Genomic DNA, 16,082 nt, shown 5'->3' with positions numbered 1-16,082 from the left:
AGGATAAATCTAGCTGTTACATTTATGCTCTGGGAAAGCTCCTCTTAAAGGAGAAGCACGAGATCGTGTCCAAACCAGTGAGGGAATCAATCCTCCTTCATTGGGAACGACACCAGATACACACGTACTACAAATGGTAAACCTCGGATTGTCCATTGTCGAGGAGCTTGGGGTCACTTGTCGGTAAACCTTGGATTATTTTCAAGGAGCCGGCAAGGGGATTGAGCTTGTTACTCTGCCCTTGCATGCTATCGGATCATAGACTGTTCCCCCAGGTATATTTGTTGTTGTTGGTGACCTTAGTGACCATTATCTTTAGGGTTCTACCCAAGGTGACGGTGGAGGGAAGATCCCACTGTACCTGGAGCAGACGTCGGCTAGACTCACTTGGATTTTCTGGGGGGTTCCCTTCACTCGAGACGGTTAAAGTGGAGGAACTTGGTCCAGTCTATTCATTAAGCAGGTTGCGGGGGTAACTGTTCCACCCGCCATTTCTGTACTGAATTCTGCGATGTTGGATTTCATCACCAACTAGTGTTTTCGGTCCGGAAAGTTACTGTTTGTGTGTGGTTTGACTCCTAGATTTGATAGTGCGTGTTAATTTGTTTGTTTTTACTTTTAGAGACCATAGGTGTGAATTGTGAATTTTAATTGTTAGGTGTGAATTGTGAATTGTTAATTTTAGTTTTAAATTGTTAATAAAATTCACTGAAGTTGAATATAATGGCAAATGTTCTGGAATTTACCAACCTAGGAACCCCTCCTAACGAGAATCCTAGTACTTTTCCTTACTTTGGAAATGTTGGTCCTCCTTATATGGCTACTTTTTCATTACCTGGATTTACAATAGGTTTACCGATATGGTTATTTTCAACTTCGTTGGCCCCAAATACTCCAATTGTTCCACCTCAACCGAATGCTTCACCTCAACAGAGTTCACCATCTCAACATCACCAACCTTCTGTTGACCCTTTACCTTCTTTGCCTAATTTTTCTTCCTCCATTTCTTCCTCTTCGCTTGGTAAAAGCCTCGATGCTAGTAACCAGGTGGCTAACAAGAAGAAGAAAGGGAAGAAGAAGAAGAAGAAGAAGAAGAAGCAAGATAAGAAAGAGGTCAACCAACCAACCACGATTGTAAGTGTTAGTTGTGTTGAGGAAAACTCCGACATGCATCGTAAACCCAAATACCCTTGCAGGCTTTGTAAGGGTGACCACTTCCTTATCAATTGTCCTGGTATTCCAAAGATCTTGGAAGTATGGTCAAAAAATCTCTTTCCATTGATCCATCAACCAGTGATAGTCAGGTTCCTGGGAAAAAGGGTAAAGTTAGGTTTTCTTGTAAGTTATGCAAAGGGAGTCATCAAACTCACATTTGCCCTCACATGGATGAAGCCTCAAAATTGTTGGAAAACCTTACTGTTCCACAACAAGAATTTCCAACTGGTTACCGTAAACTTTCTCCCAACCTACCGTCAACTGACGGAGTGGTCGATTCAATTTCACATACAGTCGATCACACTCTTCCATTGGAGAGTGAAACTCATGTCACTCAGGTTGATGATCCATTAGTTGATCAAGTGGTCGATTCACTTTCACATTCGATCGATCACACTTTCCCTTTGGAGAGTGAACTTCATACCACTCAGGTTCTTCTTGTTACATCAGATTCTTCTACGCCGGGGGGCATTTCACCTGTTTCTACAGAACCCCCTCCAAGCACTGAGGTCTTTTCCTTTGATTGGAATAGACTGACAGAACCTCGTCTTCCTTCCTCCATCCCTTTCCAAATCATTGTCAAGGCTGGTGGTAGGGACATACATCGTACTCAGGTAGATGAAGGTGCTTCTGTTAGTATTTTATCCTCAACTGTTTGGAAAGCTTTGGGTTCCCCTCAGCTTGCACCTATTACGCAGCATCTGAAAGATTTTAACAGAACCATTAGTGAACCTTTAGGGATCCTTCCTAAGTTTTCTATTACCTTGGAAGGTAAAACTGTCTATATTGATCTTATGGTAGTTCGAGGTCCCTTGGATTTCAATTTACTCCTTGGGCGAGACTATGTTTATGCAATGAAAGCTGTCATATCGACACTCTTTCGCGTGATGTCTTTCCCTCACAATGGCAGTATTGTGACTGTAGACCAGCTTTCGTTCCCTAGTCTTGCTTCAACTACCAATAATATGACAACCTTAAATGTTCCTGATTCTAAAGTGGTATCTACCCTGCCACGGGTTAATTATGTGGCAACTGGTCCCATGTTTTCAGTTACCGATGTAAGTGAGCCTCTCACTGTTTGCTCATCTTCCTTTGATTTAGATCCGGTAATTGACATGGAAAACTCTATGGGATTACTTGAACACGATGTTCTTATCCCTTTTGAGTTCCTTGACATGTGTTCCTTCCAGAGAACTATTCTTCCTTCTAATGAAGACCTTTTGGAAGCCATGATCAAGGTGAGTCCATTGACATGTCTTTCACCCGGTTGGAAGCCATGATCAGTGGGTGTGAGGATAGTTTTTTCCTGTATCAACCTCATTAAAAAATGAAACAGGAAGTTTTGAGGATAGTTCCTATTACTGAGTCAACCTCGTTAAAAAATGAATCAGGTATGAGGATAGTTCCTGTTACTGAGTCAACCTCGTTAAAAAATGAAATAGGTATGAGGATAGTTCTTTTCTTGTGTCAACCTCCTTAAAAATGAAATAACTCCCTTTTCAAGTTAAATATTGAAAGTAAACCTTCATTCCATCCATCTGGTTGAATGCAATGAAGCCTGGGGGGCATGTACCTCGCTTTGCATCATTATACTGGGGGCATGCGAACTTTTTGAGCATAGTTCCTTGTCTTGTGTCAAGCTCGTTAAAAAATGAAACAAAGGGTCTTGAGCATAGTTCCTTGTCTTGTGTCAAGCTCGTTAAAAAATGAAACAAGGGTAGATTAAGTAGGTAGATTGTAGAGAGTAGTTATGAGCATAGTTCCTTGTCTTGTGTCAAGCTCGTTAAAAAATGAATCAAGGTTTTTGAGGATAGTTCTTTTCCTGTGTTAAGCTCACTAAAAAATGAAACCACTCCCACAAGTCTTTCCAAGATCTTGAAAGTAAAGCTTCATTCCATCCACCTCATTGAATGCAATGAAGCTTGGGGGGCATGTACCTCATTTTGCGTCATTATGCTGGGGGCATGTGAACTTATAACAAGCATAGTTTTTTCATTTCAAGCTTGTGTAAACATGAAACCGAATCCGAACATAGTTCTTTTCCTGTGTCAAGCTCATTAAAAAATGAAACAAATCCTCCTCTAATTGAGTCAAAAGTTTGACTAGATCTCATAAATGTTAAGTTGTATATTTAGGTTAGTTATTTCAGTTTTTGCATAATTTTCTTACGGTTTAGGTCGAGTCTTTCAAATGATCTCGTAACTGAACCTTCATTCCATCCAGCTTGTACTTAGTTGAATGAAATGAAGCTGGGGGGGCATGCACTCTAGCAGTTATGCTTAGGGGGAATCAAGCACAGTTTTTTCTCTGTTTCAAGCTTGTGTAAAAATGAAACTACTTTGAAGCATATTTTTTCTCTGTTTCAAGCTTTTGTAAAAATGAAACCTATCTCGAGTCAATTTCAGTTATTTTCAAGACTCGTTAAACTCATGAAAATCTCGAGATTATTTTGTTATCTTTCATTCTCGTAAAATAAATGAAAATACCGAGTTCTTTTCGTCTTTTCCTGCTCGTAAATTAAATTGAAAATCGGCCATATGAGTACATTTTTATCCCTTTTTCGAACTCGTTAAAACTTACGAAAAAGTGAAACCTTAGGGTCATCTTTAAGCCCTTTTCTGACTCCTAAAACATGAAAAGATTGCCGAGCGTTTCTTTTACACTCGTTAAAACGGAATTAAAAGACGATCCTCTTATAGCCCTTTTCTGACCGTAAAAACGTGAAAAGATTGCCAGATTTTTGTCGTTTCAAATTCGATATTGGAAATAAAACGATGTGTCCTTGATCACTTTTTACTTTTCAGGTCAGAGACACTAATCATGAAAGTACTCCTTGGTTGTAAAGATCAAGCGGTTCTCTCAAGTATTATTTTATACTTTTTCGGGCTTGGGAGACACAAATTTACGAAAAAGTTCAACCCTGGAGTCTTCTTAAGTTTTTTCAGACTCTCTAAAATTGAAAAACACCGAGTTTCTCCTATACTGGACTCGTTAAAATTTCACAGTAAAGGACCTGTTCGATTACAAACAGGAACAAACCACTCCTTCTTAGGGTTCGAATCTAAACTAAGTTGGACTCATCCGAAGGATGAGCTTATAATCAAGCATATGTTATCCTCCTCAAGCTTGTAAAAAATAAAGAGGTACTTGCCAGAAATGGTGGGGGAAAAGAGAGAAAAATGAGCCTATTTGTTATCCTTTGTCTCAGAAGAAACCTTATCACCACTCTTGAACGCGACAATTTTCATTCACCTGGGTTGGGAAATCCTTTGCCTAACAGTTAATCAAACCACATTGAAAATCTTCAGCCGGTTCCGGGTATTAACTTTGGGTCAATTGTCACCAAGCCATCTGTCGTGTCGTTATGTGTTCAAGAGGTCACTGCAAATAAACCATTCATCTGCAAAATACCCGTCATCCATTTTGACCATCCCTGAGTCAGTCCTTACAGCTACATTTCTTCAACTTGATCTATGATTTTGTGTTGTGGGCTTGCCTGCAACGGGTCGCTTTCTATCGACGTCAGCACATTATCTAGAAAGATGACCTAGAAATCGTCAGTACCTTGAAATCTGCATGCATCAATGGCAGGTTTCTCGCCTTTGACTACGGTTTACATCATTGACTTTCGATCGAAGGATTCCGTGAAATGTTCGACATCAACTCATTCATTCACATCTCATGGATTGTACTGGGTACTTTGAGAACCATTGACATCACTGGTGGTCTCTCTCACACTTGTTAACAGTTTACATCATCGATTGGTAATCAAGTGGTTTCTACCATGTTCGACATCAACTCATTTATCCGCATGGATAGAATCGTACCATTTCGGGAAATAGAAGTGAAGACCCTGGATCTAGTTTCCACCATCCAGGCTACGAGGAGTTTTGTATTCATTATACAATAGACTAATCATAAACAGATGGCTGCGTCCATATTGTGTCTACAAGAGTCTATGATTATGATGTACTGCGAAATCATTCCTCTATCGGAGCAGTAGTTAGTTTGTTAGTTAAAGTTTTCAATCTGAGTATGGGAATGCCTACCTCAGTGATGATATAATTTTACATATGTATTTTGTGTTGAATATTTGCAGGTTTCGATTGGGCTCTCCACAAGATAATCCTTGAAATGATAAAGTACTTCACCCTTCCTAGATGATATGAAACCCTAATCTACTATAGGCTTCGTACTTTAGGGGGCAATCTGTTACACTAAAATTTGTCACCATGACTATCTACAGTTAGTATGGCTCCATCAACTGTCATACTATCCTCCTTGGCAAGTATTATACCTCTGCTCTCATGTAAAATTCCAAGAAAGAGAGAAAGTCCTTAAAAAGTCAATTAACTCTCGTTACGCAGTTTCTCTTAACCTTACCTGCGTGTACGCACCCCAAGTTCACAATACCTGCATACTTGTACGCTCTGTCTGTAAAGGGGTGGGTGCGTACTCCTGTAAAGGTCAAAAGGCGCGAGTTTTACTTCAAAAAAGTTACTTGTGGTCGAATCTAGAGCATTCTAGAAGATGGTTTGACGTGTATCGAGCGCCTCCAGATGGTTCATGTATCCCTATGAAAGAGGAACTTATCCCATCAAGAGGGGAGCTATCCCATTCAAAGAGGGGCTTATCCCATTGATGGTGGACCTGAATAACTTCCTCCAAAGCATTATAAATACAGGCATTGGGCCAGAGGGAGGAGAGGTTGAACGCTGAACATTCCTAAGGGTAGATGCTGCTGAAATTAGGACTCCCTTATAGAGATTGAGAGGAGAGATTCCCATCCTTTCTTAGCTTCATTTGGAAGTGGGTGAGTTGATCAAAGTAAACGAGAACTCTTGCTGGACCCTGGGAGGGACCTGCACAACACCAAGGCACTGGTTGTAATGGTTTCTTTTGTTTCCACTTAATACAATTAAGTTCATTTTTCTCAACAAGTTGTTATATATAATTTGTTTCATATACTCCTTGGTATTTATGATGAATATGTTTTATTTTATGAGTTATTCAGGTGCTATGTAATCGTTTTCTTGTTAGTGAATGCAGGTTTCAAAGAGAAGGAGGAGCTCATCTGGATCGGAGAGGCTGGACTGCTACAAACAGCGTTGGACTAAAGGTATGCTTTAAACACCTGGTTGCTTGTATTCTAAATGCATATTTAGGGAAAGATAGTGCTTAATTGTCTTGTTTGTCACTAGAAAGCCTTAGCTTCTAGGGAGGTCAGTTTTGTCCGCAAAATTGACTATTTTCGCATGACAGGAAGGAATTTGGAATTAGGGTTTGGATAAGGTGGTATGATGGAGGAAGGATAGGTAGGTATGTGTTACAGGTGTTATAAACATTACTTTCCGAAAACTGATTCAAACAAAGACAAAAAACATAGATCTATTTATGTTGACCTAATCTACTCTTAAAAACCCGAAATATGATGAATAGAAGTTTATTGGCATAAAATCATGCAAGATAACTATGGAAACTAAGCAAGAATAGATTCTAAACATGCAAGTTCAACTGGTATAACTTTCCTAACTAAAAATCCAACGCTAGCAATTGCATGAAGAGGCAAAAACAATGTTTTTGTGGCAGCAAGTACGCCTTGGTCTCAGCTCATGGTCCCAAGGAGGGAGAGATGAGATCAAGGATTACTTGATGGCCTTTTTGTGGATCTTTTCCTTTACCAAATTGTCAAATCAACATGAAGCATGAAAATCTATTTTAATCATCAAAAACAACCTAAGGAACAAATTAAGATCTTAACCTAAATAACAAAAATTATTTGATGAATGTAGCAAAGACACATAAAAGTACACAAAGGAGGTATTGGCACTTGGGTTGGTCCCAAACCCAAGAGCTATAACCCCCTAAGAAAGATCAGAGCTGGTGCAAAGCTGGATTCATCTTTATTGATAAAAAAATAATAGTTACATCCCAAAAACTCGCTACAAGAAAAAGCTTGAAAATGTGTTGAAATGTAGAGCTAATCTACTGACTAAAATCTAACTAACATTTGCCTAAAATCTGACTAACTGAACTGAATAACCCAAATGAGGCCCTAAGCCTTCTTATTTATACAAATTGAGGACCCCAACAACCCTCCTAAACTTTAAGAACTCGGCTGCCAAAACTTGCAGTTAACAGCAGTCCTACTTGACTTGCTTGGCTGCCCCCTTGTGCTCCGAGTTTTTGATGGAGAATTCAAGGTAAGGGCTCATAAATGAAGGGGGCAACTTCCTACAAATCCTCTCCCTCGTTCTTCCACGAATTTGGCTGCCAAGTTCTCATTAGACTTTTTGGCATAATGACTAGCCCAATTCACTCTATTAGCATAAATATAATAAAAAACATGCAATGAACTAATGAGAATGGTGGATTAAGTCGAATTAGGAGGCTAAATGAGCCCATATAATTACCCATTTCTGGGGCTCATCATGCTGCTATGCATTGAACGATTTTTTTGAAGGCTAATATTTACACCACTTTGTTGACTGAAAAGATTGTGTAATGGCTCTGCGTTAATGGCCACCATGAGACCGTTTGCACAAACAACCTGCGAATGAAGCATTGCGTTGAAGAACCATGAATGCTATGACTAATTTGAATTGGTATCAAATTCGTGTGTTGAACTTCGTTGACTGAAGAGATGTATTAATTGAATGCTGTGTATGAATGTTTGCATTGGGCATTGAGCTATTTTGAAGGGCTGCACTGTTTTGAAGGTTGTTTCATATGTGTTCGTTGAGTTTTAAAAAAAAGGGTCGTATGGGATATAGTGTGGATGGAATATATAATTCATTTGTTGAATTAGTGTTCGTTGATTTTCTTAAAAAGGGGTAGCTCTCTATATTTTTATATCCTAGGCAATGATCTCTAGTGAAGATTGGCTATTCTTTTTCACAGTGTGAGTAGTTTGAATAATTTGAGAAGTAAGTGCATTGAAGCAACGATTCATTTGTTGCGTTGAAATTGATACTGCATTGTCTACTACAGTGACTTACTAATATTGGTATCCTACTACTTATCTAATAGTTGCAGCTATTTATCATTTTATAGGTCAATTTGTAGTTGATAATAACATCATTTCTCTGATTATATTTGTTTTAAATGGATCTAATGGATGATGTATTAAAACTAATGAATAATTTAATACATTCCACTATTGATGAGATTCTTAACATCAACGAAACCCCTCTTTCCAATATTAAATTTTTTCTCCAAAATGCACATGAGAATATTGAGTTTTTGCAGCTTGAGACAAAGCTACAACATCGTAAGCATCATTATGTGCAGAACATTGAGATAGACTCCCATTAGTAGCAAGTCAATATTTTTGAATTTCATTAATATCCAGTACCCAATGAAGCAACAGAATTACATGCAGATGCAGAAATTCAGACTACACTTCCCAAGAAAATCATCATACCTTGGGAAGAGCTTGTCCAAAACAAGAACAAAACAGGTCTTGGATATGATAAGGAGGTGTCCTTTCATATTCTAGACTACTCCAAGCCAATATGATTTCAAAGTGTTGGATTTCTTTAGGACAGTTCATCTTCACCTACTCCTCCTCTAAAAAAAACAAATTGTTAAATGCCAACATTGTGATCGAGTTGGCCATCTAAAAGATCACTGTTTTGATCTTCATCCATGTGATAACTTTCATAGAACCACTCATTCTTCAAATATATGCTTCAAAAATAAACCTTCGACAAGAACAAAGCTTCATCTTGGATGGGTCACTTCTTGGAAATGGGTTTCAATAGCCAAGAAGATATTCCGTTCATACAACAGGATTTATTCTCGAATATTGAAAAGTCTTGTGGTTGAGATCACTTCATCTTCTCACCTTGCATTTGAGAGGGGGGAAGTGATGGTCATCTACAAGCTTCAAAGCCACATGAAATGAGCCTGAGCCACAACCTTCCGTACTAGATTCAGATTTGTAGCCAGAGACAAAGATGCCCCAGAGCATGCCTTCAGTTGGTGATGCCTCTTCAAAGAACTGGGGACACTTCCTCTGGCAGAAGACTTCAGCTTCTTGCCAGTTTTGGAAGAATTCCAGGAATTGCATCAATCATTCTATAGTTGGTGGTCTTCCTTAAACCATCATAGGTTGAGACCTCCCTTTCAAGGTTGAAGGTTTCCCTCTTCAAAACATCAGGAGCAATTCCTCTAGCAGAAGACTTCAACTTCTTACTAGACTTGGAAGTTATGGGAACTGCACTAAGCATTCCAGTGTTGGTGGTCATCCTTAAACCACCCCCTTATACCAACATTTCAAAGAGCACATTCAGCCTAGTGTTGCCATGCATTTTTGTGCATTTTGTATTACAACTCTCTTCTTGGACTCATACATAACCCTTTGGATTAATGGGGGGAATGTTGGACACCTAATTCTCTAAGGGTTGGTATGGAATTTGAATAGAAAAAGGGAGTCTAAGGGACCACTTAGAATATGAAACCAAGGGTCACTCCTATGTATTATAAATATGTATCATTGTGAAAAAGAAAAGCAATCTAATGTTTATCTTTCATATTGCCTCTATCATGTATGTGTTTAACAAATCAAGTAGTGAAGATATTTTTGGACTTGTTCCCTATTGTAGGAAGGCCTAAAATTGGTTGGCTCAAGGCATTTAATGCCTCCTCTTGTTGTTGAGGGGTGTACCAAGAACAACATCCTCTTTTCTACAACTTTTTCAAGGGAAATGCATTGATCCTTTGAAGGAGGATGCTCGTGACTTTAGGTATAAATAAAAGGCACAAGTTAGTCCAGTAGGAGATAGAGAGAAAAGGGAGAAGTAGAAAGTCAAATTAGTGTTTTCATATTTTCAACAAAGTTTTGCAACCCTGTAATGTAAGAATCATTTTTTAGTTAATGGAAATAGTGTGTTATTTTAACTCTTAGCTTGGTTCTCCTTTAAGGACATTGAGCCATTAGAGAAATTTTGAGGTAAAAATGAGCCTCAAAACGAAAATGTATAAAAAATTCAACTTTATAATAGCTAATAGGATTCAATATGATAATGTCAACTATAGAAAAAATTTGAGTAAAATTGTAAAGAGATAAATTGAAAATACAAAATATTAACAATTGTAGGTAATCTTATACTATTCATTAATATATAAAACCATTAAAATAAAAAAAACATCATACAACGATTTATCGAATAAATAGTAAACTTGGTGACCTTCGCGCTCTAATAAAATGACAAACTTAACATATTCCATATAAAGAAATCCATTATTATCGATAGTTATCTCAAAAAGCATATATATAACATTAATGAAATATAAGTTGATTAATAAAACTTCTTACTTGTATTAAATGACAACATTATTAAATGATAACATTTTAGTAAACCTTGATTAACCCTTTGATGTCACCAATATTTCATTGTTGGTAATGAAAACATACTTGATACTCATTATAAAATTATAAATAGCTATATTCCGAAGAATAAGATATTCAAATTTAGTTTAGAATAGTTAAAAAAAAAACTTCTCAAATTTAATATTTCTATTTCATAAGTCTATTTTATTGAAAATTTCAACACCCCTATACAGTATTATTTTAACATCAAACAATATTATTTTAAATGCAAACTCTAATTTTATAGCATTAAGCTCATTAGAGTATGCATCTTTCACTCTAATTCTATAGCTTTAGAGTATGCATTTTCAGGAAAAAGTTTAATTTGATAAGATTAAGGTCATTAGAATATGCATCTTCATGAAAATTTGGGTGAAGTAGTAAAATCACATTTCTTTATTATTATTACTATTTTTATAATTAAATTGTTACTTGAAAATGTTATTAAGAATTAAAAAGAAAAATTAAATATTATTCTATATAATTTAAAAAAAAATCAATCTAACACTATGATAAATATAAATTATTTTTTTTAATAAATAATTATTTTTAATAAAATAACTAAATAGCTTACCAGTATACATGGTAAAACTGGAAAAAATAAATAAATTAAAAATTAAAAATTAACGTGAAAATATCAATTATTTATTATTTTATAAGCATCTTGCAATATTTTGAGAAACCCCAATTTTCCAATCTCACATTTTAATCCTACCATCCTTTTCGCTACTACCTTCATAGGCTTCAAGGTATATATCTTAACAAATCAACTTCTTTTTTTGTCTCATTCCAAGAACTCCCTTTCAATCAAATATTCAATCCACCTTTTAATTTCCATGAAATCTACCCTAAATAGCCCTTCAAGTTCCTGAGCACATTCACTCACAAGTATTTTGTAATGTAAACATTTTTTGGCCTTCATAATCCATACTATAAATGAATCAATGCGAAAACGTCTGTCCTTGTTAATATCCTCAGGTGATTTTTTCTTCTCATTCAGCAGTGGCATGGAAAGTTTTATCTTCCCTCTTTGAAGTAGCCTTATCTATTATAGAGTTGTCCACAACATGGTTTCTCCGGGAATTTTTGACTTCACAGATAGTAGACGATAGTGTAAATAACCACTCTCTCCTCCAAAGCCACCTCAAAGTTGACATTTCCCTCCAACGGGCTAATATATAAGCATAACAAAATAATAAATAAATCTAGAAATATAAGGAGAAATTAACCCTCATAGCATAGATTTTGGATTTCAAGTATAATTTCTTATGCAAATTTTCACAATTATTCATATTGTAAGATGAAATTTCCTATTATAAATGTGCTTTTGAATTTAGTTTGTCCAATGTTTCAAGAAATTTGATTTATTTTCAACACTTTTTAATAATTTACTCAAAATTTTCATAATGGCTAATTTCTTGCCCATTTTGTTTATTCTCCTAGTGACACCTATTCATGTAATCTCAAAGATTTTATGTCCCTAATGATGGGTGGAGTGTCAACCCAAAGCATTGAACAAACTAAATTAAAAAAGGATAGCTCTCTTCCAAGAATTCATCTTAAAGTATACTTTCATTACATTTATTGTAATCAACTATCTAGTGGGATATCCACAACAATTTACAAATCATATTGGTATGAGAGTGTGTTGTTTTAGGTATATTGTGGGGATTTACAGGAAGTCCTTATTGGCTAAGATGAAATTGACAAAGCCTCATCCATGGCCAATGAATATGTTAATAACCCTCAAGATCTCGCAAAGGATAGGTTTGCGTGATTGGATGGACAATGTGTAGATATAAATGGTAATGCAATCCTTCTTACGACAACGTTAAATAATAAGCTTGAGCTATTTGGAGAATATTGGGGCTTTAACATTGAGGTCAAACAGATCAAGAAGAACTAGAGAGGAAGTATAAGAAAAAAATTGAAAACAATCAATCCAATTCAAGCATCATGAACAATTCATAGTCCCTATTTAAAGTGGAAGAGAAGGTTTAAATAAAGCCATATTAAGGTGATATTGATTCCATAAAGTTAAATCGCTAGTTGCAACAATTATAAGTTTATTTTAGTGTTCACCATATAAGGGAAGAACCCAAAAATTTGTTTGCTCGGTTAAAATTAGAATGTTAAGCCCTAACCTCGTGGATCAACATGGAGACCTTCAGGTTAGAGGGAGATCCTCAAATGACTATGTGGGAAGAATTAAAAACCCTCATAAAGTAATAATTTTACCCTATTAAGCATGTAGAATACCAATGTATATAGTGGCATTACTTTAGGCAAAGATATGGGTAGAGTGTGTAGGAATGCACTACATAATTTACAAGCATGATCATAATAGTGGGTATCTATTCAAAAAATCCATACAAAATTCTCAACTATATTGGGGGTATCCATAACTATCTGCGAAATAAAGTGATGTCGTGGAAGCGTAGATCAATGGATGAGGCATGTGTACATGTAAAATACCTAGAGAACATAGGCAAAGGAAAGAGAAATCAAGTGGGTGAAAGTAGAAAGAGCACCAACAAGCTTCCAAGGAGGGGGAGAAAAAGTGGAAAGTGGGGCAGGACAAAAGGATAGTAGTCACAAAACACCAATATGAATATCCTAGTGACCATTGCAACCCTTGTAAGATTGACAATCATACACAAGAGAAGTGTTGGAAGTTGAATCCATAGTTGAAACTAAAGAATAAAAATAAGGATACTAAGAAGAAAAATATCATGGCCACATATTTAAGTAATTCAATGGAAAGAAACCTGGACATGGACCAAAATATTGTATATACATCAATACAGAAGGGGGTGAATTTAAGTAGGCTTTGGTAACATGAAGAGAACAAAAATACTAGACTCTTCCATATAGATATAAGTAAAGAAGACAAATATTGATGCTCTGTTTCACTCAATATCATAGCATAATCTCATTACGATAGAGCTAGTCAAAAAATTGGGATTGGAAGTTCATGATCATCCAATCCCATATCCATTAACATAGGTGAATAAGGATGTAGAAATAAATGTAACCAAATAGTGGAAAATTATATTTTCCATTGATATTGATTTTATTAATGAAGTAGAATTAGATGTATTCCCCTTTTATGTATGCGGAGTGGTGTTTGGAAGTCCCTACATGTATATGTAAGATCCAATCTTCATGTAGAGAGCCAACCCATATAGCCTCATCTAGGATGGAAAATCCTTCACTATCAATTCACATAGGGGCAATTCCAAATTTTCATTGTTAAGTACCAACCATGTCAATAAACTATTCATTTCTTGAAAGAAGTATGTTTTACTATTTTCAAGAGAAATTCAGTCTATAAAAGAGTTAGTGAGAGAAAATTCATCCTTGGAGGGGTGTAATAAGGAGTAGAAACAATAAATGAAAGGGATTCTATAGGCATAGAGGGGTGTGTTCTAGGAGCCTAATGGGATACCATCCAAGAGGGAACTGGAGCATGAGATCCATCTTCTTCTGGAATCTTCATTGCCAAACATTAGGCTATGTAGGTAGTTCGTTATAAAAGCAAGTGAGGTGAAGAAGAAGTTTCATCATTTTAAACAATGTGTCATTCAACCAAGTACCTCACCATGCGGCTCACCCATCATCATTGTGCCAAACAAGGATGGGACTTGGTGGATGTATATTGATTACAGAGAATTAAACAAAATTATTCCCAGGAATAGTTAACACGTGCCTAGGATAAATGATCTACTGGTTCAATTGTAGCAATCCAAATACTTCACCAAGATGGACTCAAATTCTACATATCAAAAGGTTTGATTCTAAAAGGAAGATATTCAAAGACTTCATTTTAAAAATAGGCAAGATATGTAATAGTGGTTAGTCATTTTGTTTCACCAATGTAATGCACTAGCTACATTTATGAGGTTATTGAATGACATATTGTGCCATTCTATAGATCCATTCATCATTATATATCTAGATGATATAATTCTATACATTGCTACCTGATAGGAGTAAATATCACACTTAATGTAGGTTATAGATACATTTAAGAAGCACCACCTACTGGAATATCTCAAGAAGAGTGAGTTTTGACAATAGTGTTTGGTGTATCTAGGGTGTGTGATAGGTGGATGAGAGCTAAAGATAGATCTTTCCAAGATTGAGGCCATCATGCAGTGGTCATTTCAAACTAAAATTTTTTAGGTTAGGAGTTTCATTAGGGCATTATAGTACATGAGATAATTCATATCATCATTTCAAGTAGTATCAACACAAATCCAATCCATAAAAATTAGTGGACAAACGTTTTAGGGGGGAACGGTGAGAAAAGGACATTTGCGGAGTTAAAGAAGAAGATTATCTAAGAACTAGTATTTGATATTACAAAAATTGCATCATCCCTTTGAAGCAAAGATAGATGTCAAGGGATATGATATGGGATTGTCCTTGATGTAGCGAGGAAGAAATATGTGTTATTGTCCTTAGTTATTCTATGGGGTGGTTCTCAACTACCCTACATGTGATAAGGAATTATATGCCATAGTGCAAGCTGGAAATTAGTGGAAACATAATCGGATGGGAAAGGACATAGTAAACCACATAAATTACTAGCCCCTATAATACTTGCAGGCCAAGAGTAGATATAGAAAACTAGGAATTACAAGTGGATAGGGTTTCAACAATAGTTTCCTTTAGTGATCAACCGTAAAAAGGGAAACCCAAACAAGTTGGATGATATGTTTTTAAGGCCACCCAAATAAAATATCATAGCTTTGGAAACTTGGATTCACATGGATCCATTCATTCATGATTCATACAGATAGGTATATTTAGATGATGAGGACTTCAAGGAGGAGTTGCAATGGTTGTAGAGCCAAATTGATGCACATAATGGTGAGAACACAATAGAATACCATCTCTAGGATGGGTTACTATATAGCACATACATGTTATGTGTTCCTAATGGTGAGCGACTGTAGTTGATTAGAGAGTCTCACGCTTCGATTGTGATAGGGCACATTGGTGACATTGGTCAAGTTGTAGAGGTATGCATTTTGGCCCAAGATGAACTAACAAGTAGATAAGCTTATCAGAGGATGCATGCTTTGTTATACTAGAAAGTCTTGTAAAATGAAACAAAGTCTATATCATCACTTTCTTGTACCCAGTCATCCTTGGGAAAATATTCCATGGACATTATGGTAGGTTTACCAACAACTAGGAAGAGAAATAATTACCTATGTGTGTTAGTTGACATGTACAACAAGGTGTGTATTATGATGTCCCGTAAGAATACCATTAGAAAAAAAGAAGAAAAAAACTTGTTCTTTGGACAATTTTTGGTGCATTTTGGGATACAAAGGAGCATTATTTCAAATAGGTATGAATGATTTCATATTCTAGTTTGGACCAAATTGCAAGATAATATGGATGTGATGTTGAAGAGGTCTACAACATTCCATCCATAGACAAATGGGAAAATAGAAGTAGTGAACAAGACTTTGGTGCAACA

Source organism: Pinus tabuliformis, chromosome Q, assembly GCF_031772625.1.
Source record: "Pinus tabuliformis cultivar Carrire ecotype Pingquan chromosome Q, CPIR1, whole genome shotgun sequence".
NCBI lineage: Eukaryota > Viridiplantae > Streptophyta > Pinopsida > Pinales > Pinaceae > Pinus > Pinus tabuliformis.
The sequence above is the reverse complement of the archived record's forward strand: the minus strand, read 5'-3'. Positions refer to the sequence as shown.